Source organism: Lissotriton helveticus, chromosome 7 (assembly GCF_964261635.1).
Source record: "Lissotriton helveticus chromosome 7, aLisHel1.1, whole genome shotgun sequence".
Taxonomy (NCBI): domain Eukaryota; kingdom Metazoa; phylum Chordata; class Amphibia; order Caudata; family Salamandridae; genus Lissotriton; species Lissotriton helveticus.
In genome coordinates, this window is record NC_136068.1 from 397700960 (window position 1) to 397727877 (window position 26918).

The 26918-nt window shown below is 47.8% G+C and overlaps 1 protein-coding gene across 1 annotated transcript in view; it reads left to right on the forward strand.

Annotated features, from left to right (window-relative positions):
* The first annotated feature begins 378 nt into the window (after positions 1–378).
* STX17 (syntaxin 17) overlaps positions 379–26918 on the forward strand; it is a 55699-nt gene continuing 29159 nt past the window's right edge. Inside the window, exon 1 of the mRNA XM_078652256.1 lies at positions 379–694. The gene's annotated coding sequence lies outside the window, so the exon portion shown is untranslated. The remainder of the gene's footprint in view (positions 695–26918) is intronic.

Consider the following 26918-nt stretch of genomic DNA (forward strand, 5'->3'; position numbering starts at 1 on the left):
AAGAGCGCGCTCCTTGGGTGAGGTGTGCCGCCATCGCTCGGCGCAGGCCTCGGACAGGACGGCCGGGCTCACCTCCACTTCCGGGCGCCGCCGTCTCAGCTCCGCCCGGCAAGCCTGCACAAAGAAAGCGAGAGGAGACATGCGGGCCCTGACCCGCCTCCGGTTGCCCATGACTCGGCGGCTGGGGCACTGAAGGAGTAGATTCTGGTAGAAGAGGGCGAGAGGAAACAAGGAGGGCACACCTAATGAAAACCTATTATAGGTACTGCCCAGACGTAACTATTCATTTTACTGAAGGGATTCGGCTGTGATTGCCGGAAGTGACATCATTTGACTCAGACGGCTCAACCAACGGTGTCTACTTGTGGGCGGTGGAAGGGGCGTTCCGAGATCCTGATGTGAATAAATGACACTTATTTCCTGGAGCGATCGGAAGTGACTCTTTGAGCTCTACTGCTCTGGAGGACAGAAATATAAATATTTCCTGAAATAACAAAGTTAAAAAAAATTCTCGAGAATATTGGGACGAAGGAGCAGCTGGTAAATTAAATGAAAGGGTGCGGAGAAGTTCTGGGTCTGTAAAGAACTCCTAGGAACCTCGGTGAACGATCCAACAGCTGTGGTTTCCAGAGCAGATTCTTGTAATAATAATGTAGTTTTGGGAGACCTCGAGTGCTTCTTCTTTCAGGGACAGGTGAGTTGCCCCCACCCGGACGAGGCGCTGTCGCCATTGTTGTGTTACAAACAGAGGCGAAGTGTTATACGTTCTGACTATAACTGGTTTGATTACAGCAGCGTTGTACATTCTGGCATCACGTACCCAAACCTATGCGAAACACTTAATTTCAACCCAATGGTCGTTAACGCGTACCTAATTTCTCATGATTTGTTTTCCTGCTACATTTCCTGTTCTCACATGCGGCATATGTGAATTACGTCTCGGGCTTTTTAACGATTATAAAGTGAACATACGATATTGCGCACTGTCATTTAGCAGTCATCCATTATAATGCAACATGCACTTACTTTCCCTAAGTCCGATATGGTGATTTATTGGTTCAATGACAGTGAAACACAGTTTTAGTGTAAAGCTAATTATCCTATTTAGCACTATAATTCTAGTGCACTATAATAAAAAAAATATGAACTCATATTATCAAAAAAAGTACAAACAACGTGCCGAACAATTCTTATTTCTTAAAATAATGTATACACATGAATTAACGTACATACAGTTCGGAGAATTCATGAAAAAAAGCCACACACTCACTTTCTTGGTAGCTTCAACAGGTAGAGAAAGAGTAACATATTACAATTAGACCACACTTGTGAATACGTAAGAGTGGTCTTTAGGTAAATCAGCTTTTCCTTTTTAAGGACAGAGTGAAAAGCTTTGTTCCAAGTCAACTGGAGACTATTCCGTGAGCGTGGCCGCATTGAACATTTTAATTGTTATCTCTTCCCACTTACCTTGGCTCGGAGCCATACTTGATCGTTCATATGGACCATCGCACTGGAGGATTTACATGCACTGATTATTTTGGCATTTTTCACCGTGAGTTACTTAAACTGTATTAATGCAGACGTTCTCCTCATCTTAATTGATGGTAGAGGAGTCCTACCCTCTTTCAGATGTGAAAACACGGTCCTCCCAGATTTAATCTTGCATATTAGGCTTAGACACTGGCCCCAACCTTGCCTTGACCACTTCGATCAAAATGTTTAGTCTTTTCTTTGTGCCAAAAATAGATATATGCATTAAAGCCTCCCTAGCAGTTACTTCCCTCTTATTTCTAAACCAGTTTCAACACAGATTGTACTTTCTAGGTAATCATTAAATAAATATAGCTCACTTTTGAGGCAATGTTAAGAGTGAAGTAGTAGAGCCAATTTTCTTCTTATTTAATCTGGTATATTGCATTTTGAGAGAAATCCAATATTTCCGGTGGAGGGGCACATTCATGATCTTGACTATATAGGGTTCTGAGGACAACTGATGTGGACTTTAGACTGCTGCTTTTGCAAAACATTGCTGCAGGTATGACTCTTCAGTCTACTGTCTGTGGTAATTGGGAACAAAATGGAAATATTTTCCCCAAATTAAATGATGTGGATGAATCCAATATGTGTGTTTAATTGGTGTTTCATCCACTATGAGGTCTGCCGTTTTTTTCAACGATCTGTATGGTTTGGCCCTTTTGTATGCTTGAGTCCGATGGACTACTGGCTAGCACGTGGAGTATGACATTGAAGACAAATTAAGGATGGAGTCCACAAGGCAGGTGTACTATTAATGCTGTGCTTTTCTTACAGTTGTGCTTTCCTACAGATAGCAGGAATCCACATTTACCTGATGCCATGGAGGCTAACATGCCAATTCACAGCCTACTAATCACGTTTGCAGTAGCCCAGTCTGAAATAAAAGGCCTTAAAGCTGTACGTGTGGGGCCAGTTTGCCATGCATATGGGACTTAGAGGTAATACTGCCATAGACAGATGCAGGGTGCACTTGTGTTTCTACCTCAACCAGCTAAAAGAGTATGCACAATTCAGTGGTCCAAGGTTGAAGCTTAGATTGCAAGACCCAAGCTCCAAAATTATGCTTAACACTCATGTTGGTGAGGACCCAAATATCTCTTTGCTTTTTGAGGCTTTGGCGTGGGAAAACAACTAAATATTTTTTTTGCATGCATCCTGTTCAAGGATTAGAATGTTGGAGTAGAAGAAATCCTGGTGGAGATGGGAGGTCTTAAGGCAGTGGCCTTCAAACTTTTTAATGCAGCGCCTCCAGTGTAAAAAACAAACCATTAAGGTCTCCCCAGAATAAAAACATTTTTTCACAATAATTCTGTAATTCTGGCAATGTTTAAATCTGGCTAATCATATTTAAACATTTCAGTTAATCTTTTAAAAATAGAATCAAATACACAATTGCCAACATACTATTCTGGTCAGCCAGGCCTTACTAAGGAGCACAAATAACCAAGTATTAAGGTGTAAAAGTGTGATTCTTTATCGGAAATGGAGAGGGTGGGGGTCGAGGATTATATGGAGTCACTTCTGCTTTTTTTGCCTACTCCCGCCATGATTTGAATGACAAGCATTGGAAATGCAATAGGTCTCGCAGCATTAGAGTTAGTGCTTTTAGAATTGTTTATGGTTTTTTGTGTAAATCTTTAGCATTTTTGTTTCCTGTAGCCAATGCTAAAGAATTAAAAAAAAAGCCATAAACATTTCTAAAAGCTGTAACTCAAATGCTCCGAGACCTATTGCACTGTGTGAGGGTGAGGGGTTGAGGGTGAGTGAGGGTGAGTGAGGGTGAGGGTGGGTGAGGGTGGGTGAGGGTGAGTGAGGGGTTGAGGGTGAGTGAGGGTGAGGGGTTGAGGGTGAGTGAGAGCGAGGGTGAGTGAGGGTGAGTGAGGGTGAGTGAGGGTGAGTGAGGGTGAGTGAGGGTGAGTGAGGGTGAGTGAGGGTGAGTGAGGGTGAGTGAGGGTGAGGGTGAGGGTGGGTGAGGGTGAGTGAGGGTGAGGGTGGGTGAGGGTGGGTGAGGGTGAGTGAGGGTGAGTGAGGGTGAGGGTGAGTGAGGGTGAGGGGTTGATGTTGAGGGGTTGAGGGTGAGAGGGTGAGTGAGGGTGAGTGAGGGTGAGGGTGAGTTAGGGTGAGGGGTTGAGGGTGAGTGAGGGTGAGGGGTTGAGGATGAGTGAGAGTGAGGGTGAGTGAGGGGTTGAGGGTGAGTGAGGGTGAGTGAGGGTGAGTGAGGGTGAGGGCGAGTGAGGGTGAGTGAGGGTGAGGGTGAGTGAGGGTGAGTGAGGGTGAGGGCGAGTGAGGGTGAGTGAGGTGTTGAGGGTGAGGGTGAGTGAGGGTGAGTGAGGGTGAGGGCGAGTGAGGGTGAGTGAGGTGTTGAGGGTGAGTGAGGGTGAGGGTGAGTGAGGGTGAGGGGTTTTGGGTGAGTGAGGGGGAGTAGTTGAGGCTGAGTGAGAGTGAGGGTGAGTGAGGGGTTGAGGGTGAGTGAGTGAGGGTGAGGGGTTGAGGGTGAGTGAGGGTGAGGGTGGGTGAGGGGTTGAGGGTGAGTGAGGATGAGTGAGAGTGAGGGTTTGAGGGTGAGGGTTTGAGGGTGAGGGTTTGAGGGTGAGGGGTTGAGGGTGAGGGGTTGAGGGTGAGTGAGGGTGAGTGAGGGTGAGGGGTTGAGGGTGAGTGAGGGTGAGTGAGGGGTTGAGGGTGGGTGAGGGTGAGTGAGGGGTTGAGGGTGAGGGGTTGAGGGTGAGTGAGTGAGGGTGAGGGGTTGAGGGTGAGTGAGGGTGAGGGTGGGTGAGGGGTTGAGGGTGAGTGAGGATGAGTGAGAGTGAGGGTGAGTGAGGGGTTGAGGGTGAGGGGTTGAGGGTGAGTGAGGGTTTGAGGGTGAGGGGTTGAGGGTGAGGGGTTGAGGGTGAGTGCCACAGATCTGAATGTATGTAAAACAACACCCTTCTATTATTTATTGTTATGTATGTAACTGGGCTGCACAAAGAACACATCCGTCTGACTGTGATTGGTAACGGTGGCAAAAAATGAGCCTGGGCTAGCGAGAACAAATTCGAAAACATACCCAGCTGTAAGCCATTAGAGTCTACAACAATTTAACAATTGCTTTCTCTCAGACAACGATCATCATTTCTCATTAGATGAATATGAGGGGCCCCTCCGCTCTATACTGGGAGCTCCCTTGGCCTGGGTCTTACAGGCGAGGGTGACGTGAGAGGATAAACATGAGGGGCCCCTCCGCTCTACAATGTGAGCTCCCTTGGCCGGGGTCTGTGAGGCGAGGGGGAGGGGAGAGGATGAATTTGAGGGGCCCCTCCGCTCTATACTGGGAGCTCCCTTGGCTGGGGTCTGTGGGGCGAGGGGGACGTGAGAGGGTGAACATGCGCAGCGCCTCGATCACCTCTCCTGCATTAACAAAAGCTGCAAGAACGCGTGGAACCGGCTGCTGCAGCCTCCAGTGCTGACAGCACGCTACATAAATAAAGCATTAGCCGGTGAAAGTGAGAAAGGCCATACAAACGACGCGGCTGGAACACAAGCTCCTGAGAAGGCGGGAGACCGGGTTTCACCAGTGGGCCCAACGCGTTCCATGGGAGCTGCAATCAAACGTGGGAAGCATGGAGCCGAAGGGATAATGAACCTGGCAGCACACGAGCTGCGCGGCGACAGCGGCGGCGCTGGGACTCGAGAGGTGGAAAGTACGGGAGCGCCTTCTATTTAATAAACTTGAAATCTAAACTGAGGAATGGTAACGGCTGGTCACCGACGGGACAGCTGGGCCTGCTCAGGATAGGTGTCAGCTGTTTACTCGAAGCCGGGAACACTCCGACATATATAATAAACAAAGGGACAAAATCATTATCCGACAAGAAAGATGTGTCCGTTCTTAAAGTAGCCAAAGCATAACACCATTAATATTCTCACCGGAAGAGGTCGGGGTATCGAGCAATACTGCTGCTTGCTACCGCTAACATTTTGTTTGCTTTCTAGCGGCAGGCAGGCAGGGGAGGAGAGGAGGAGGGGGGAGGAGAGTAGGGGAGGACAAACGACGCGGCTGGAACACAAGCTCCTGAGAAGGCGGGAGATCGGGTTTCACCAGTGGGCCCAACGCGTTCCATGGGAGCTGCAATCAAACGTGGGAAGCATCGAGCCGAAGGGATAATGAACCTGGCAGCACACGAGCTGCGCGGCGACAGCGGCGGCGCTGGGACTCGAGAGGTGGAAAGTACGGGAGCGCCTTCTATTTAATAAACTTGAAATCTAAACTGAGGAATGGTAACGGCTGGTCACCGACGGGACAGCTGGGCCTGCTCAGGATAGGTGTCAGCTGTTTACTCGAAGCCGGGAACACTCCGACATATATAATAAACAAAGGGACAAAATCATTATCCGACAAGAAAGATGTGTCCGTTCTTAAAGTCGCCAAAGCATAACACCATTAATATTCTCACCGGAAGAGGTCGGGGTATCGAGCAATACTGCTGCTTGCTACCGCTAACATTTTGTTTGCTTTCTAGCGGCAGGCAGGCAGGGGAGGAGAGGAGGAGGGGGGAGGAGAGTAGGGGAGGCACGGCCTAGCGGCCGTGCAATCAAGTAGTGAGGGGGCGGAGCTGGGGGAGGCTGTGGAAGAGAGTAGGCAAGGCGACACGGCGGGAGGGGGCGGAGCGGGTAAACAAAGACGGACATGCACGCGCCCGTGACTTTTAAGGTCAATGCGCATGCGCATAAGCTTAATGCGCATGCGCATTGACCTTAAAAGTCACGGGCACTGCAAGGAATCGCCACGATTCCTTGCAGTGTGGATAAAGAGTGGATAACTCGCAATACTCTCGCCTTGCTCGATGCGCATGCGCATCGACAGGCGAGACCTAAAAAACGATGTTAGTGATGGCCTATTACAGAGTGGCTTTTTTCATTGGAAAAAACGCACTGGTGTCAGGGTGATGCTTCTCTTGTGCAGTGCCTGGTGCCCCCCCCCCCCCAGGTCAATTAAGGCCCCTCCGGGGGGGCAACCCCAGTTTGAAGACCCATCTTAAGACATTGCAGAGCACAGTAATGTAGCAGAACTGGAAAAATGGCATGAATTGAGGAAGATGGGTGGTAAATCTGTGGACAGAAATCAATGGAGAGCAGGCAGTGATGTGATCTGGTTTCACATCAGTAGACAGGATGGCATTGTGCATGGTGTCCAATAAGGTTTCCCCATATCCTTCATCCTGTATGCAGGCTTGCATTAGTGTGCTCACGACCCCAGTAGCCCTGAGGTGTTTCTTTTGGCATTGGGCTGGATTTGTAGTACAAGCACAGATGTTTAAAAGTTGCTTGCCCTAGAAGACTTTAAAAGGATTTGAACAAGACACTGGCCGCTGTGAAAGGGATAAGGTTGGTGGTGCTTTGACTTTCCTATAAATTATTTTCTATGGGTAGTTTGGCTAGTCATTTGTTTCTTTTGCAGATAGAACAGACAATTGAAGGTCGAAAAACTATTTATGTTCCTGGGTTGTTGAATTGCAGAGCTTGTGGCATGTTTATCTTCATTTGTCAATTAAGAATACCATTCCTATTAAAGCTAAGATTCTATCTACAGGAGTCCAGACAATTTATTTGACACAATTTGGTTCAGGACACGTTAATTATATAAGAAAAGAGGGAGCGACCCCACTAACCAAGAGACAGGGTACTTCAAGTAATGATCAAAATGAACTCTCTTGGACCAGATCAAAAGTTATGTTCATCACTCTCATTCAAAGTTATTCAAATTTCCACTAAGCAGTTATACTGATACCGCACACAAGACTTTAACATGAACCCAAAAAGCAATTGTATAGACATATCTATAACAACAATCAATTAAAAAAAACATGTTTTTATTAATATAGACAATTTATCGTAAACAATTCTCCTTGATCAAAATTAAAAACACTTGTATCAAATTTTACACAGCAGATATATATACACAAACACAAAAATTTGGAGAGACAACTAGCATGTGAAACATTAAAAACATAATCAATTGGTTATTCCAACCGGAATCAATCACAAAGGTCCACTGTGCATTAATTAAGTCGGTCCTTACGAGTTCCTTGGATATAACCTCAGTAAGTATGGCATAGACGCGTTTCAGTGGTATAAATATGATTGTACAACCACCTTCATCAGGACATGATTAATAAGTAGTCTTTCTTAACACCTAAGTTAAACACACAAAATTTAAAAAACCATAACCATAAACTATTACAATACATATATTTATATTTTGATCAAAAACAATAGATCTAAACAAATTCCTTCTACATTACATATTTATAAATCAAAACATTTTAGATAATTGTCAGACATTTGTTATGAGGGTTCAGCCCACGTTCAAACTCCTATCCTCACCGGATAGATGCATACTACCAAGAGAGCCACATTTATACTGCAATCCTGTATGGATATGTCAGTCTATTATAATCGAAACTCACTAGAAATAGTCCACCTATTTCCAGATTAAAATAATGAATTATTATATATTAAGGGGATAATTGAAAACATTAATTTATCCTATTCTAGATATAAATTACATTTTAACACCCACCTTTACGTGGTGTGACTCAAACTGTTATATTGGTAATGATACAGCAAAGTTTGAATTAGGAAATGTATCATTCTGCAAAGATAGATAATACAATTCAAACTTTGCTGTATCATTACCAATATAATTTCTCCCCTTTTTAACATATAATAATTCATTATTTTAATCTGGAAATAGGGGGACTGATTCTAGTCCGTTTCGATTATAATAGACTGACTCATCCAAACAGGATTGTAGTATGAATGGGGTTCTCTTGGTAGTATGAATCTATCCGGTGAGGATAGGGGTTTGAATGTGGGCTGAACCCTTATAACAAATGTTTGACAATTATCTAAAAATGTTTTGATTTATTATTATGTAATGTAGAAGGAATTTGTTTAGATTTATTGTTTTTGATCAAAATATATGTATTGTAATAGTTTATGGTTATGATTTTTTTATTTTGTATTTTTAACTTAGTTGTTAAGAGAGACTACTTATTAATCGTGTCCTGATGAAGGTGGCTGTATAATCCGGTTTTTACCACCGAAACGCGTCAACGCCATACTTACTGAGGTTATATTCAAGGAACTCGTACGGTCCGACTTAATTAATGCACAGTGGACCTTTGTGATTGATTCCGGTTGGAATAACCAATTGATGATGTTTTTAATGTTTCACGTGCTAGTTGTCTCTCCAAATGTTTGTGTTTCTGTATGTATTTATATATATATCTGCTGTGCAAAATTTGATACAAGTGTTTTTAATTTTAATCAAGGAGAGTTTTTTATGATTGTCTATAATAATTAAAAAACATGTTTTTATTTAAATTGATTGTTGATATAGATCTATATGTCTATACAATTGTTTTTTGGGTTCATGTTAAAGTCTTGTGTGCGGTATTAGTATGACCGTTTAGTGGAAATTTCAATAACTTTGAATGAGAGTGATGAACATAACTTTTGATCTGGTCCAAGAGAGTTCATTTTAATCATTACTATCAGGACACGTTAAGGCAACTTAATTTCCACTACAGGTCGTTTTTGGAGATAAGAGCATTTTGTTATAAACATCTTATTGGGTGTTACAATAAATCATGTCCCGTTTCCACTCTGCCACAGTAGGTACAGGACCCCTTATCCATCCCAGTGCTAGTCTACGCTTAGCTAACAGGAGGCCCATCGCCGCAAGTTTGCGTACATTTTTCCGGAGATGCTTAGTATACCCTAGAAGCACCAGCAAGGGATCCAGAGCAATGGAGAGCCCAATTATGTCATTCAAAATTTGAAAAATCTTATCCCAGTAGGCTTTCACCTGAGGGCATTCCCAGGCCAGATAAAAAAAAAACAGCCCCCGGCATATCACAGCGCTCACAGTTATCAGAACTCCGCAAGTCATATCTAAAGAGGCGTAGTGGGAAATAATAAACTCTATTTAAAATTTGTAAACGTGCCAACCTATGACGACCATTAATGGAAATCTTACGGGTGACTTTGCAGCAATAGGACCATACTTCTTCCGTGATAGGGACGCCAACATCCGACTGCCAGGCCTGTCTAACCTTACTGAGAGTGGAAGTCTTAGTGGCCAAGGCCGAGGCATATAGTCTAGATATCAGCTTACCTGGGGTTTGTGAGCTCAAAAGTGTAGTCCGAGTTGGGATGTCCATTGGCTCTAGGAGCTCGTCCCCAAGTACAGCTCGCATAGCATGCCCAGTTAAAAAAAAAAATGGAATTTTGTCAGCGCCGATTGTGAACCGTCAGCGCCAGCCACCTCCTCCCATGTGCCCACCCGCCCGTGTTTAAACAAATCCCAAATTGCATTTATGTGCGAACTATTTAGAGAGTCTAGGGTCCCCTTCTCCGAGCTGAGCACAAGCCATTGGCATCACTCCACTCGCATCGGAGGCGAATACTTTTTTTTAAAAATACTTTTATTTGATTTGTAAAAAAAATCATAAAAGGGTGGAACTTACCACCATGCGGTCAACATTTACATCTTAGTTCCTGAAGTGCCGGACATATACATATTAAGTGCAATAGTGACTCCGCGCCCTTTCCACAGAGGCGACAGTCGGGTGTTGGCCACGACCGTAGGCATTTGGGGGTGAGGTCTTTACTCAAGAAGCAACCCAGCCTTAGCAGGCTTAATTTCCTTTTGTAAGAGTCCCTGAAGCAGTCTTGCAGATATGGATGAGGTTTCAGATGGATGTATGATGGCAAGACAAACCAATCGTGGCTTTTACCAGCCACTGCAGCTTTGTCCATTAGTAGTGACGCTTGTTTAATTGCTTTGCTGGTTAACTGTTTGAAAGCGGTGTAAGTCATGGGTAAAAGCCAGGATTCTTCCAGTGCTAACGCATGAAGCGCTTGCCTAAGGGACTTATATATGGAATTGGGGAGCCCTGCCTGTTTTTCAACTTTTAGCTAGCACAGATGAGCCAGGGAGTAATCTTCCGCGTCCCTCATTCGCCAGTAGTATTTGGCAAGGGCTCCTTGTCTTGCCGGGTACTGATTTGTGAGACCATATTCCAAACGTATTTGGGCTTGGGAAATGTGGCGCGGAATTGAAAAAAGGTTTTTGAACAGGCTGGATTGGGGGAGGTTTAGGACTATGGAGTCCCGGGTTGCCATCATCTCAGAGCCATATGTAAGCGAGGGCAGGAATTTAGCAGCTGCAATCTTTAAAATGTGGCCAGTGGAGTTTCCACGTAGATGTTTTTGTACGGTTTTAAAGGCAAATTGGAGATGTTTGGCTTTTGATTTCCCTTGTTCCAAGTGCTGTTTGTACTTTAACTTATGGTCCAGTAAAATGCCCAAATATTTGTATTGGTCTACCTGAGTTAGTGTAGTAGAGTTTATCTTCCAAACAAATTTTTGTCTTTTCTTGCGAGAGCCGGAGAAGCATAGGATGTTTTTTTAAAAAAGATTTATTGTTAGTTGTGCATTCGAGAGATACAATGCACATTTGGAAATCATGCGTTGTAGGCCGAGAGGAGTTTGTGACAGGAGCACAATGTCGTCTGCGTATTGGAGACTCATTATGGGTAAATTACCCAGTTTTGGTGGATCTCCCTGGATAGAACGTAAGTCACTTTCTAGGTCCACGGTGTAAATGTTGAAGAGGCAGGGGGCCAATACGCAGCCTTGCTTTAAACCGTTAAGCGTGCGAATTTCTTGGTCAGGCATCGGCCGTCTCCTTTTTTCACTTGGACCCATGTGTGTGAATAGAGCTCTATAATTGCTCCCATTAGCTTTGGCGGCGCACCCCAGGCTTTCATTTTGACCCAAAGTTTGGATCTGGGGACTTTATCAAAGGCCACTTTTAGTGTACACCGGGTTAGAATTGTCGATTGCCTTTTTAGCTAGGAGGGTTATCGCGGATAAATTGGTAAGAGTGCCCATCCCTGGGCGGAAGCCTGTTTGTGTCAGGGGGATTAGCCCTATGCTGCTAACCCAAGCTTCCAGTTCTATCAATAGATTTGACGCGTAGATCTTAGCCTCCACGTCTATTAAGGCTATTAGTCTGTAGTTGTTAGGGTCTGAACGGGACCCGGATTTATGTATTGGGTGTAAAATGCTGCCCCTCCACGATTCAGGAATGTTCCCGGTCCTTAGACTGTGACTGAATAAGGGGAATAGTTGGCTGGCCCAAAACGTAGGGTCTTTCCTGAATAAGGCATTGGGAAGACCATTTGGTCCAGGCGCTCCGTCTGCTCTCATTGATTTTATGGTGTTAAAAACCTGCATAGGTGTAATCGAGTCGGTTTTTCCTGTGTACTTTATTGTTGATGGTTCACTGGTAACTTTAGAATCAAAGGACTTTGAATCTGCTGTTGTTCTCAGGCTTGATGGGGGAGTCTCTGGGAGAGACTCGGCTTTGTTATCTATAGATGTGTCGGGCGTGGAGTTGTGTAATAAATCGATGTGACTGCAGTTAAACTGCCGATGTTTACCATTGAGCAAGAAGTTTATTTTTGCCCAAAAGTCTTTTGAGTTCTGCAACTTACTTGCATGGAGTATGGTGCACGCTGGTTTTTCCTTATATGTTCGCTTGGCTCGATTAGTCTCTCTTTTTAGCTCTTTTTTTAAGGCTTCAATTGTTTTCAGAGTTTGTTGTGACAAGTGAAGTTCCTTTTTGCGTTCAGCCCTAAGAAATGCGTTCATTTGCCTTTTTAGTTGTCGCAGTTTTGGGGTGAACCATTTCCCTCCGCTGTTTCTTATGGTTTTTTGTCCTCTCTGGTTAGATTGAAATTTCTTATTTATATCTACTACAAAGGACTCCCAGATCTTTATTGTGTCCTTTTGATGTATCGGATAGGGAAAGCAATACGTGGCATGACACTATTAGGTTGGGGAGGTTTTCTTCGTTCCAATTTAGCCGTTGTAGGTTAAAGATTTGGGTGTTCAAAGATAGAGGCAGTGCTTGCTCGGACTTTTTTGGTAGGATAGTCAAGGTAAAGGTCTGTGGGAAACGATCACTTTCTCCACGATCCTGGATTTGAAGGTCTCTGATATAAGGGAATAGGTTGGGGTCGGCCAGGGTATAATCTATGGTTGATCCTGAGTTCTTGGAGACCCTCGTTAGGGCTGCCGGTGTATCTAGGTGGCCCCTTCCATTTAAGGTGTACAAGTGAAGCGCTTCCAATTCTGTAGCTCATTTCCTTCCTTTGCGCTTTGTCTGCCTTGATTGCCCTGCCATGGATCGATATGGGTAGGAAGAGTCCCCTCCTGGCGTTGAATTAGATTCATATTGAAATCTCCGGTTATAAGCATGTTTTCGCTTGGGTAGGTGGACTTTAACATGTTGATTACGGTTACTAGTTGTTTTATCCTTTTCCCTTTTTGTTTTCCACCGGGATGCATATAAAGGTTCACGATCAGAAGGCCCATGTTAAGGGAAATTTCAATTTTGATGCATTGCATCCATGTGGAATCTAGATCAATGCAACTATGTGACCACAGGAAGTCCGTCGATGTGAAAATGGATAGACCTCCTTTTGCCCTGCCGGAACGTGCCTCCTTGTATGCTGGTATGAAGAATTCTTTGTATCCCACGAGAGGCGTGTTTTTGGTCTGCCATGTTTCCTGGAACAATAATATTTTAAATTGAGTAATAAATTCTATAAAGTCTTCTTCCTCCAACTTCGCATTTAATCCGTTGACATTCCATGAGCAGATCGTACAACACTGCTCTTTCCCAGCCATTGGTCTACTGTTAATTCATTCTCTGTTCACTTGGATCGATGCCAGAGGGGCATGTTGGTGCCTTTCGGCATGTCTGCCTCCTGATGGGCAAACGTGATTGTAATTTGCCTGAGTTGGTGGCCTTCTTCTACTGTGCTGCTTCTTAAATCTGGGCCTTTGGCATTTTTTAGGAGACTTCGTTTTTGATTTTGTTTCCGCAACGGGCTGAGATATCGAGCGGGCTCCACTTTTTTAAGATCAATACCCCATAAGGCAAAGTCCTCCCGATAAGTCAGGATCAATTCTGTGATAGTGTGGTCAGTCCATGTTGTTATCGTGGAATCAGGGCCTTGTTTGAGAGGGTTTGGTCTAAACTCTACTAGTTCCAAGTCGCTTGATTTTAAGTGTTGCAGGCCTGGTAGGTCTTCTAAGAGTCTTAAGATGGCCCCTCTATTCAAGATGTCATGGGTCCCTCTTGAGCGGTTTTGCAGAGTTAGCTCGATTTTGTTGCTTAAGATGTGCCGCTTTTGGATTTTTGGTCGTCTGCTCTCCCCGATCGACCTCTGGGTCAAATGTATGCAGGTTGACTGTCTGTAGACTGCTTGTAGTTACTTGTCCGTTGAGGACTGGAACTAGTGGTGCTTGAGTTTCTCCACCCTGCGTGTCTCGTGAGATTATTTCCTTGATCTTTGCGGGTTTATCTATATCGACTTGTCTTTTATTTTCTAGTGCTTGAGTGGATAAGGTGCTATCCTTTGATCTGTTTCTTTGCTGAATGTTTATGTTAGTGGCTTGCTCTTGGGTTGGTGGTTTGCAGTTTGGCAATTGTGCACCTTTGTACAGTCTAAGAAGTGCATTCCACTCATGAACAGTGGAGTTAATCGAGTCAAGTATTCCGCAGCGTCTCATGGGCGCCTGTGTTATAAAGCGAGGCAATGCCTGCGGGGCAGCGGCGACCCTTTCAATCTGGAGGTGAGGCAAATCATGTGGGCCATGCACCCAGCTGTATGAGTGAGAGGCCTGCGTGACCCTGTAATAAAGTTTAAGATTCGGGGGAACCCAATCCCCCAGCCGTGTATGGGAGCATGAGAGTATCCAAGGCAATCCTAGAAGACTTACCCGCCCACCCAAGCTTAGTCACCAGAGACCGAAGTACTCAAACAGGTGCTGAGGCACCACTAAAGAAATATTGACAAAGAGAAAGAGCAGGCGAGGGAGCACTACCATCTTCATTATTGAGACCCTACCGGCCAAGGACAATGGAAGCCGTATCCATCTATCTATATCAGCACCGAGCTTATCAATCACTCTACTGTATTTAGCCTTAATGACCACATCTGCATCTGAGTGCACTTGAATGCCCAGATAACGCACCGGGTCGGATGTCCATTGTAGGGGAAAGTCCAGCGGAATCTGCACCGTGGTTGATGCAGTTTTGGGAATATTATGGACTTATCCCAGTTAATCCTAAGGCCATACAGCCCCCCGAAACGCAGCACCTCATGTATAACCGGAGCCAAATGGATCTCGGGATCGCGGACAAACAAGAGTGTATCATCCGCATAGGCTGAAGTGATTAGATTGTAGTTAGAAACACAAAGCCCTTTATGACTATGATACTCGCGTAACACCTGTTGCAGGGGTTCAGCAGCCACTGCGTATAATAATGGGGATAAATGGCACCCTTGTCGGGTGCCTCTGGAGATTTGAAACGGGACTGAGACCGCTTCACCTGTGCAAACTCTGGCCATTGTGGAGTTATATAGCACCGAGATCAATTGCAGAAAGACCTCCCCAACTCCCAATCAACGCAACACCGCATGCATGAAGTTCCATTCGATCGAATCAAAGGCCTTTTCAACGTCTAAAAAGACAGCAGCTGCCTTAACCTCTGACCGAACATGTTGCAGGGCACCAAACATTGTGCAGAGATTATATGATAGCATGTGTCCTGGTATAAAACCATCTTGCTCAGGACCGATCAGTTGAGGAAGTAGCGGGAATAGATAATTAGCTAGAATTTTCGCGTACATTTTGGTGTCTACGTTGAGTAGTGAGTGCGGGAGATAGTAGGGGCCCTTATGGGGGTCCTTATCCGGTTTCAACAAAGTGATGATCAACGCCTCGCTCATGAAAGAAGACATTATACCATCTGCAGCCATCTCATTTTTAGATGTGGGATCAGATGATCACTAAAACACTTATAGAAGATGACCGTGAGGCCATCTAGCCCGGGGACGCTGCCCTCTCGCATCGAGCCCAGAACTAGCCGAACCTCTGAAACCTCAATTGGACGCATCAAGAATTTGCGTTGCCAGTTCTGTAGCCAGGGAAGTTGAATATATTCCAGGTAGTGCGCTATGTCATCGTCGCTGGGGAAGAGCTTGGAGCAATAAAGGTCCTGATAATAGGAGCAAAACTGATCGTTAAATTTAGTTTGTTCCATCAGGACTGTCCCTACATCGTTTATTAATTCGGTAATGCACCCAGAGTCCATATGGCGGCGAGCCAGTTCCGCCAGCACGGAACCCGGCCGGTCAGCCTCACCATAAATTCTGTACAAAAGGGGGTGGTGATGGACGGAGCATCTGAACCAATCAAACACTCACACCCAGTCAAAAGATCTGGGTTTGATCCATCACCGTTCTTTAGCCCACTCTGCCACCCCAGTTCAGACATGGCTATATGCAAATCAGTCTGACCCTGTGCCTCTTGGGAACAGTCCAGCCCGAACTGCCAGGCCATGCCTTCCCTGGACCGGAAACAAGCTTCCGAGGACCGATTTCTGGCATTACAGCCGTCTTCAGCCCGGCTTGCTTGAATCCAGTGGCAAAGTGAGCAAGGGACTCATGTCTGAGCATACCCTGCCACACTTATGGCGGCCAAAGCGGTACAAAAAGGGGTGGTGATGGACGGAGCATCTGAACCAATCAAACACTCACACCCAGTCAAAAGATCTGGGTTTGATCCATCACCGTTCTTTAGCCCACTCTGCCACCCCAGTTCAGACATGGCTATATGCAAATCAGTCTGACCCTGTGCCTCATGGGAACAGTCCAGCCCGTACTGCCAGGCCATGCCTTCCCTGGACCGGAAACAAGCTTCCGAGGACCGGTTTCTGGCACTACAGCCGTCTTCAGCCCGGCTTGCTTGAATCCAGTGGCAAAGTGAGACAGAACGGTGATGGATCAAACCCAGATCTTTTGACTGGGTGTGAGTGTTTGATTGGTTCAGATGCTCCGTCCATCACCACCCCCTTTTGTACCATCACCATAAATTCTGGCTGAAGCATACTTGCCCATATGCATGACCTCGCTGTCAGCCTCCTCATGAAAGTCAGCCAGCATGGCCTTGAGTTGCTCACGCAAATCGGGGTCATTACTGGGAAACAATTGAGCCTCCATATCAGACAGACGGGTCTCTAGCAAAGCAAGACGTGCTTGAATGGCCCGTAGAACACCCGCATGTTTGCTAATGGCAACACTCCTAATGAAAACCTTGAACGCCTCCCAAACTGTGGCAAAGGAGTCAAACGATCCCACATTAATATCAAAACACTCCGAGATCGTGTCGCGCAACTCAGACTTAAAGATGGATCCAATAATAAATAAGGAGGAAAGCGCCACAAAAAAGGAGGGGAGCGCGGGGGCACCGTGATAGTTAACGTAATAGGCAAATGGTCTGGGAATGAACGGGCCAGGATTGAACAGTCTTGAACCCTAGGCAGCTGAGTCTGTGAAATGAACCAATAGTCTATGCGCGTATGTGTATCAAGTTGCGCCGAATAGTGAGTGTAACCACCACACACGCTAGACCAAGACCTCCATACATCAGCCAGGTGTAGCTGTAAAGCGATATCTGTTATTGCCTTCGCTGAGGCGGATAAGGGACATGAGGGGCCCTTCGAGCGGTCAAGAGACGTGTCCATTATAAAATTAAAATCGACCCCCCCCCTCCCAAGAGCACCGGCAGGGATCGGCGATCCGTGAGTAATGAAACAAGCATTTGCAATGCAATAGGTCTCGCATTAGGAAAGTTTGAGCTATTGGTATTGTAAATGGCAAAGTTTTTATTTATGTTTCTTTTTTTTTTTAAATAGCTAAATTAATAGCTTCGTCATTTACAATGCCAATAGTTATAACTTTCGCAAATGTGATACCTATAGCATTTGTAATGCAATATGTTTTGTATTTACAAACCGCGAGAGGACAAAAAAAAGCTCCGGACCACCGCCTCCTCCCAGGCCTTCAAAAGGGACCTCAAAGTTCTCCTCCTCCAGAGACACCTCCAAAAGTAATTCACGTCCTCTTGCTATTGTGAGGAAGACTTCCCACTACTGATAATTTCTACTTTCCATGACCATGGAAGTGCCTTCCCAGTGTATGCCTGTGATTGGAGGGTCTGCCTTTTTGCAGTATTTTCCATGTACTGGTGTTCGGTGCCCTTTTGTAACATGCACACACCACTCTGCCCTTGCAACACACGGCTGCTACCTCTCACATGTCTTTACCTTTGATACTTGCACAAGTGCCACCTTGCCCATGTAACGCTTGTTCCTGAGCCTGAGTGTCTAGCACTTATTGCAGGACTATACCTCTAATCATACTCTGTTTTCTCTTATAACTGCACACTTGTCACTTTCATTTCCTCTTGTGCACTTTTGACTACCTCATGTATTTTGGTTGCTCACAATTGTCACTATTACCTTATGTAAGTAACGTATGTTTTTGCAACCTGTTCTTTTGTAATGTTTCTCATTATGTTTCATTTCTGTTCCTGTTGTGAAGCCTCCGACGCCTTCGGGTAAAGTCCGCGCTATATAAAAATGCATAAATACATGGATAAATAAATACCGCCTTCGGGTAAAGTCCGCGCTATATAAAAATGCATAATTATATGAATAAATAAATACCGCCTTCGGGTAAAGTCCGCGCTATATAAAAATGCATAAATACATGAATAAATAAATACCGCCTTCGGGTAAAGTCCGCGCTATATAAAAATGCATAAATAACTAAATAAATAAATACCGCAAATCAAACATCCTCTTCACTCTGCCGGCCTGCGACCAGGAAGTCAGGCAGGCCGGCGCGACAACCGGAAACAGGAAGTAGGAGGGCGGGAGCCTACCCCGCCTCCCACGGAAGAGCCGCGATTGGAGCCGTGTTGGGAGCACCGGAGCAGGCAGGAGCCTACCCTGCGCCCCGGTGCCGAAGGAGGGAAGAAGAGTCCTGCTGCCCAGCTGAGGAGAGGAAGCCGGTGAGTGGGTTGCTGAGCTGCGGGCGGGCGGGCGGGGGGGGGGGAGCATGTGTGTGTGTGCGCGCGTGCGGGGCCGGCTGTGTATGTGTGTGTGCGTGCGTGTGTGTGTATGTGTCTTGGAGTGCGTGTGTGTGACTGTGGGGGAGGGGGTGTGTGTGAGCGAGTGTCTGTCTGCGCGCGCATGTGTACGGCGCGGGACGCGACGTGCGCGTTCGCGCACACGAATCCAGCTTGAAAAGCTTGTACACCCTCTTGTCCTCCTTCCCCCCAGACTGATCGCTATTGGTCTCCAGCTGGACAAATGCATCCTTGCGGATGCATTGCCAGCGAGACCCAAAAAGGGACTACTAGAACCCTGGATCGTCATAGTTCGGGCCATAGGAGTTTACAATCAAACATTCCCACTCAGGACTATAACATCTAGACACAACATATCTACCCACCGGGTCCGTTTCCCATTGTTTCAGCTTGAGACCCGCTTTGGGGTTGAGCCATGTCAGCACACCTCTAGAGTGTGAAGTAAAGGATGCAGCATGACAGTCACCAGCTAACCTGCTACCTGTGAGTAGTGCTCATCCAGGTTGTAGGTGTATCTTCTGAAGTAAGGCCACATCAATCTCCTTACTTTTCAGGTAGGCAATTATTTTCCGCACCTTACAGTGGTCATTTAAGCCTGAACATTCCATGTCATGAAGGTCAGTCGTTTTACCTGGCTTCTGCCCTCTGTGAACTCTGTCATGGAACCCCAAAGTGCACATAGTGTGACCTCCCTCTGGAGCCCCACGTCACACCCCGCCCACCATGGATAGAAAAGGACACGTGATCTGTGAAAAAAAACAAAAGTTATGCCTGAATAACATTCCCACCCCCACCCACGCCCTGCACACCCCAACTTTGCAGGGGCGAGTATCAGCCTACCCAAATACTACAAAAACAAACAACCATGACACACACCCATCATAAATACTACAATGCCCCTATAAAAAAAGAGGAAATACAGCGGGTAACTCAATGGGTCGGATGTTACCCAGCAGTACAAATGAATCCAGCCCACCTCCACAACACTGCATACTAGTCATAAAACTTCATAAGAAGTGACACCTAACAATAAGGAAATAACTAAGCAGCAACTTTGGATGTGCCATTTTGATACCAGTGAGCAACATGGGGTTGTCCCCATATGTATCCATGCAGCTCCACCCCCCCCCCCCCCCCAGACCAAAGGGAAGTGAGGGGGGAGGAAAACAAAGAAGAAGAAGCGTGCCCAATACAAATACACAATACCGCAGCCATCTGAACCAGCCATCCGACCCGCTAATCATCTTGACATTATACATGTACCCCTATAACATTGTGAAACCATTACAAGGAGTACATCAAGTCAGCAACCCATTTGCGGTAGCTGCGCACCCTCTCAGTCATTGTCGTCAAGTCCTCCAAAGCCACCAGCTGCAACTCTGCCCTTTCCCACGCTTGCCAGCTCTTTCCCAGTCTTTAAACGCTTTCTGGAGGGACTGGGAGTCAGAATAAATCCTACGTTTACCATCAAACAAGACCTTAAGTCATGCCGGGTATAGCATAGCATACTCTATGTGCTGTTCACGTAGTTTATGTTTTAAGGAAATAATCTGCTGTCTGGCCTCCTGCACTTTCAGGGTGAAGTTCGGGAACAGAGATATAGAGGCCCCCTCATATTGCAAGGCACCCAGTTCTTTAGCCTTACGCAGCGCAGCATCCCTGTCTCGGTAGTTTAAGAGTTTTGCTATTATGGGCCAAGGCGGGGCACCAGGTTGAGGGCGAGGGCCAAGTGAGCGAGCACTCTTTCCACGACAAATAAGTGAGAGAAAGTGTCCGCACCTAACAGAGTAGTGAGCAATTTTTCAACAAAGGACTCCATATTGCCCTTGGCCGTAGACTCTGCCAGGCCTGTAATACGGAGGTTGCTGCATCGCGACCGGGCCTCCAAGTCTCCAGCTCTGTCCTGCAAGGTAGTTAATGCGCGTTCAACACGTTTCTGTGTGCCACCGGCATCAGACTAGGCCTCTTCAACCTCTGTGATGCGGCGCTCTGCCATGTCGATACGCTCGGAGTGCTTATCAACCCTCTTCGATGTCCTATCCATCCTATAGGCTAGCGTGTCAATTTTCGAGTCGATGGCAGTTAGACCCTTCTGCATGGATGCAATAATCTGTTTGATGTCACCTACCGGGTCATCAGAATGGGGCATCCGCCTCAGACAGCGCGTTGTCCGCTGATTCTTCACAGTGCCGAGACTTGCGCTGCTCAAAATTGAGCTTTGGTTGAGATTTGTCTGGCTTCCCCATCACACGAGCCGCAGCACAACGGGCTACGCAGGAACACACTCGCCAGATCTAGCTGGGGGAGTTTAACAAGCGATGAGGGTGACCAGGTGTATGGGCTGTGTCACCAAAATGAGGCAAACTCACTATGAGGCATATAGCCACAGCGCCAGACCGGCCACACACAGCCTGTCTGTCGTTCAAACTCCCATTGGGGGGGGGCACTCAGCGTGTTCAACAGCACAAAGAGGATGGTGATTGCAGAGATTTACCGGGCAGCACCTGCAGGTAGTGCACTCTAGTCAGGAATCCGCAATTTGGGCCATGAAGATGTAGGCCAGCGAGGCCAGGAGCAGATCTCAAGTAGCGCACCGCGGCCCCCAGCTCTTTGCCCCGCAGGGCATGGGTTCACCAATTGCGCCTCGCAGTGTCTTCGGGGGCAGGGACCGCGACACAGGGCTCCTTCGCAGTGCTAGAATCCAGGAGTCCGGTCAGATCGCGAGGGAGGCCGCGTAGAGCCCAGGGATGCAATCACGACTCCGGCCTCCCCGCAACCGGCCCAGCCACGTCTCACCTGTCCCACGCTCCCTCAGGCAGCAGGGCCCTCCAGATCGTCTGCAGTTCCGGGCGCTCGCGGCCATGGCCCGGGCCCACAGGGACTCTGCCGGCTTCGCTGCGTCACCAGCAGTAACGGTTCTCCACCACTGTGGGGCCAACCACTCTCCGCACGGATCTAGGCTGCGCTGTCAGCAGGGGCACATCGTGGCAATCGAGGTATCCCAGCAGTCCTCAAGGCAGCACCGGGGACCCAGCGCTGGGTTCAGCAGCGGCAGGGGTGCCCACCAGTGTTGGCGCACCCATCCCGGCCCAGGGAACCGGGCCCACGGCAGGCTCCACCCACGGCAAGTAGGCCTCTCCGCGCCACAAATTTTTCTGGTCAAATTGACAGCCCCGCTTCTGGAATCCGCAGCATTAGGCACAGCCTCAGCGACAGCAAGTCATCAGGGCTGTGAATCCGTCGTTTCCACAAAGGATTGGACCGGTTGAAACCTTAAATTCTGTCGGATAGAGACAGTGTGTGGCGGAGCTCTATCACAAGGCGGCCATCTTCAGGCCGGGCAAGCTCCGCCCCCCCCCCTGCAGCCATACTCTTATGTCCGTTTCCCGCCAATGTGAAGGAAACCAAAAGTTTTATTGGATGTTCACATTTTTTGTTGTCTAATTATTAAGAATTTTGCACATCTTACTGGTGATATTATGCATGTCATAAAGAAAAAATATATGAAAGTATGTTTTCATTGGGACTTAAAGCTGAAGAAACATTTAATAGCCTAAGAGTACGTTCATAAAGGCTCCTATTCGAAGTCACTTTAACGTTACAAAGAAACTTAGATTAGAAACTGATGCTTCTGGAAATAATGGCATTGGGAGTTGTTCTGTTACAATTTCAAGACGATGGACAGAGAATCCAGTTTTGGTCAATTTCATATTTTGTCAAAAACTGAACTGAGCTTTTCAGTGTTTGACACTAAGTTATAACCATGGACAAAGCCTTGTGTTAAGTGGAGACATTTGCTGATTGGTACCGGGTTTTGAAATTTAGATTCTCAGAGGTTAACTGTATAGAGAACCAAAGTTATGGCCAACACCTGCCCTGGAGTCCTACTGTGATGGTATTAAGGATTTTTTGGTCCCACAGTATTCATGGAAAATACAATGGCTCTGTGCAATAAAGGCCTTACTTTTAAGATTGAAATTGGATGAATATCAGACCTTCCCAGAGAGTGTGCGCCAGATTGGTTAGGTTAGGCTAGCCTAAAGGGACTATTTTGGGAAAGTGTGGCAATTGATATTATCAGGGTGGAAGGGCTCCCTATCAGTGTCTTTTATTGACCGGAACCAATAGCAGCCTATGAAAGCACCATTAACTAAATCGTCCCTCCATTGGCGAGGAAACTATCTCCAATTCAGGTATTGCACCTTACCTATAAAGTCATTTATGTGCAGATTGCAACAGGAGAAAGGCTCAATTGACGATTTGTGTGTAGGCTATGAAGGCCGTTCTGAATCACTTCTCCATATTTAGTTTTTTTTGTTCTTTTTATAAATCTATACATGCAAAATGGATTGTTCCCCTATGCAAACATTTGGGCCGTAGGGAGCATTGGGAACCACTTAGGATACTGCAGAGTGACACCAGCCAGATTGTAGTTTTTTTATGTGGTATGTTTTTAGGTTTAAAGTATTTTATTGCATTTCCATAAACAAGAAAAACAGGACAAACAAGGAATACAATCGTCATGGTGAATATTCGCTCAAGCTCCCCTCCATATCACTATCTAAAAATCACAGATCGGTATCAACCCATTCGCAGAGCCATAGTTGTCCGTAAAAGGTCTGAGACGACTTATTCCAGAGCCAACAACCCCCCCAACTCCCCCCTCCCTCACCCTCCCCCCCCAAACCCCTCCCTCCCCACCCTCACCCTTCGTGCCTGTGCAAATGTCTCACATGTCTCACACTTTCGCAGAATAGCCATGTCCTCCAACGTACCCACACTCTATTTCGATTATGCAATTGGGTTCGTGAGTCGCAGCAGCCTAAGATAGCGTGGGCAGGTAACCTCCTTGAACTCCGATTGCAGTAGGGTTATAAAAGGCTGCCACAGTTCGTCAAATCTATCCACCTCCCCTGCCACCGTGAGAGACAGTTTCTCCATCCCCAAAACGTGCCATAACCGGTGCAGCCAGCCAACGGAGCTAGGGAGGGTGGTGGTACGCCAATAAATGAGTATGTTCTGGATCGCCGAGCCCAAAGCGATCGCTATCTGTCTGCCCTTCCTCGATCGCAAAGGGTACATCAACCCATTGGGCAACCCCAATAAAACATAAGCAGGGAGGCGAGGCAATTCAATGCCAAAGCACTGGTCTATTTCGTCTAAGACTTCTCTCCAGTACTGGTCCAGCAGCGGACAGTCCCACAAAACATGCGTAAGCGTGCCTATTTGCCCACAGTTGCGCCAACAGGTGTCCGGGACATGACGATTCATTTCGTGTAACCTCTGTGGTGTGTAATACCAGTACGTGGAAATCTTAGTGAAGGTCTCTGTGAGCCCGGTGTGGTATGCAGAGTGGCGCGCCCTGTAGGAGATGTCATCCCATTCCCTATGACTCAATTCCCTCCCCAGCTCTCGTTCCCAGCGAGCCCTCCCGGGACTATAGATGTGGTAAGGGGGGGGTTGCAGGAGTCGATATAGGTCAGATATAAGCTTGGCGTCCGAGGAGCGCGTTGCTAGCCATAGCTCGTACTGGGTAAGTTACCGATCGGCCAGCTCCCGTACCTGCGGCTGAAGCGCCCAATGGCGCACTTGCAAATAGCGCAATCGCTCAGTCTCAGGTAGGTGATATTCCCGACGAAGATCTTCGAACGGCACGGCCCCTTCAGGGCCATAGATATGGAACAGTGCGCAGCATCGAGCCGCCCGCCAAAGCGAGAACGCTCCGGGTTCCGTTCCAGGATGAAAGTCCGGATTCCCCACCAACGGAGTAAGCGGTGACGGGAAGGAGGTAAGGTCCTGTTTAAGATTCACCGCGTCCCAGACCCGGAGCGGGACCTGGGTGACAAAGGACGCGTAGAGATTGGGGGGTCGGTGAGGTCTGCGAAGGAAGGGCACCTCCTGGAGAGTCCTCCCCGCCACCGCCTGATCCTGGAACAACCAGTGCCTGTCAGACTCCCACTTGCTCCACTCAACCAGGTACCGCAGCTGCGCTGCCTGAAAATACTTGTGGAGGTCCGGAATCCCAAGACCACCGGACTCGGGCGCCAATGTTGACAGGGACCTCTTGAGTCTGGGTTTACGGCCCTGCCAGACAAACCGTGCGATATCGGTCTGAGCCTGACGTATCTACCCCTTCGGCGGCTGGAGTGGTAGGGCCCGGAATAGGTACAGTACCTGCGGCAAGAGGGTCATCTTGACCGCGGCGACCCGTCCCAATAAGGACAATGTACCTTTGCTCCAACGGAGCAGTTCCTCCTTCAGTTTCTTGCCCAAGGCCGCGTAGTTAGCTGTAACCATGGCAGGCAGAGAGGGCGCCAGCAGTACCCCAAGGTATGGGATCAGACCCCTAGACCATTGCATGGGGAAGGCACTCTGCAGCTCACGCCGCGTGGCGGAGGCGAGCGAGATGTCAAGGGCTGCAGACTTTCGGATATTCATTTTAAAACCCGCCACCGCAGCGAAGGTGTCCAGCTCAGCAATGCAAGCGGGGAGCGATTCCCTCGGGTTATCAAGCATGAGAATCACATCGTCCGCGTACAAACTGATAGTATGGATGTAGCCCCCCATCCGGACGCCGGTCACCTCCGGGTTGCACCGAATCTTCTGGGCAAAAGGCTCCATGTAGAGAGCGAAGAGCAGGGGGGAAAGTGGGCACCCCTGTCTGGTCCCTCTTTCTATCGTGAACCGGTCAGAGTTGCATCCATTCACCCTCACCACCGCCGTAGGAGATTTGTAACAATTAAATATGAGGGTGCGGAACTTCTCTCCTATACCGAATTTGCTAAGTACGCGCTCCAGGAATGGCCAGTGCACCCGGTCGAACGCCGTCTCCGCGTCAACCGAGAGCAGCATGCGCTCTCCGGGGATACGGGAGGCCTTCTCCAGGACGTGGATGACTCTTTTAGTGTTGTCCACCGTCTGACGGCCCGGGACAAACCCGGCTTGATCTGGATCCACAAGACCCGGCAGGTGTGGTGCCAAACGCGCCGCCAGAATCCCGGTGTAGAGCTTGAGGTCCACATTGAGTAGCGAGATCGGCCGGTAAGAGGCACATTCTGCCCGGTCCTTCCCAGGCTTAGGGATGACTGTCACCGTGGCCCGCAGGAGATCTGGGGGGATAGCCCCAGGCTCGGCAAACGAGTTAAAAAGCCGCGTCAACAGCGGCGCCAGCTCCAGGCAAAACACCTTATAAAAAAGTGGGGTGTAGCCGTCGGGACCCGGGGCCTTCCCATGCCTGAGGCGGGAGATAGCGCTAATCACTTCCTCCGGTCGGATATCTCGCTCCAGGTATTCCGCCTGCTCCGGTGTGAGAACAGGGAGGTCGACCGATGCAAGGTAATCGGTCCCAGCTTGGACGGAGGGGGCATCACTTGCATACAGGTCGGCATAGTAACGGTGGAATCCGTCTGCAATCTGGAGGTCGTCCGCGGCCAATAGACCGTCAGAGGTAGACAACTCCGTAACCCGCTGGCGCAGATGTTGCACCCGAAGTCTATTCGCCAGCAGGCGGCCGCAGCGGTCACCCCCGGTGTAGTACGCATGTTTCATGCGCAGCGCCGCATATTCCGCCCTATCCATATCGAGCGCGGAGAGTGACTTCCGGGCCGCTTTGAGTTGTCTCCATACCCGGGAGGCCCCCGTCCTCCGATGCATCTGTTCTAATTCCCGCACGGTGTCGGTTAGCTCGTCCCTCTTCTTTTGGCGGTCTTTATTCTCCGCTGAGGATATGGCGATGAATTCCCCCCGCAGCACCGCCTTCAGGGCAGCCCACTGCGTCGCCCGGGAGGTATCATCATTCTCATTGTGTTCCCGGAACCCCGCAATTGCAGCGCGCACCTGTTTCAGTACCGCTGGTTTGTGCAACAGGGTGTCCCGGAGGCGCCAGACCCCTCGGGACCGAGGCTCTGGCGGCAGTCGGAAAGATCCTGTCACCGGAGCGTGATCAGACAGGGAGAGGACCCCTATCTCAGAAGCGGACACCAAGTCTGCCATCGGTCCCGTGACCAGGAGATAGTCCAGCCTCGCATATGTCCTATGTGCATGGGAATAATAGGAATAGGCCTGCGTAGCGGGGTGGAGGCGTCGCCAAAGATCGTGCATGTCCAGATCCTTGAGGTGGGAGGTACTCAGCCGCGAAAACTCCCCTGTGTGTGGGTGGCGCTGTATGGACCTGTCCAGGGAAGAGTCAAAGACCATATTCAGGTCGCCTCCAATGATTATGTGCCTATCTGGGGTAGTTGCGATATCTTCTAGGGCAGACTGCAAAAACTGGTCTTGACGGTCATTGGTGCTATACACAGAGATCACAGTGAACAGAAATC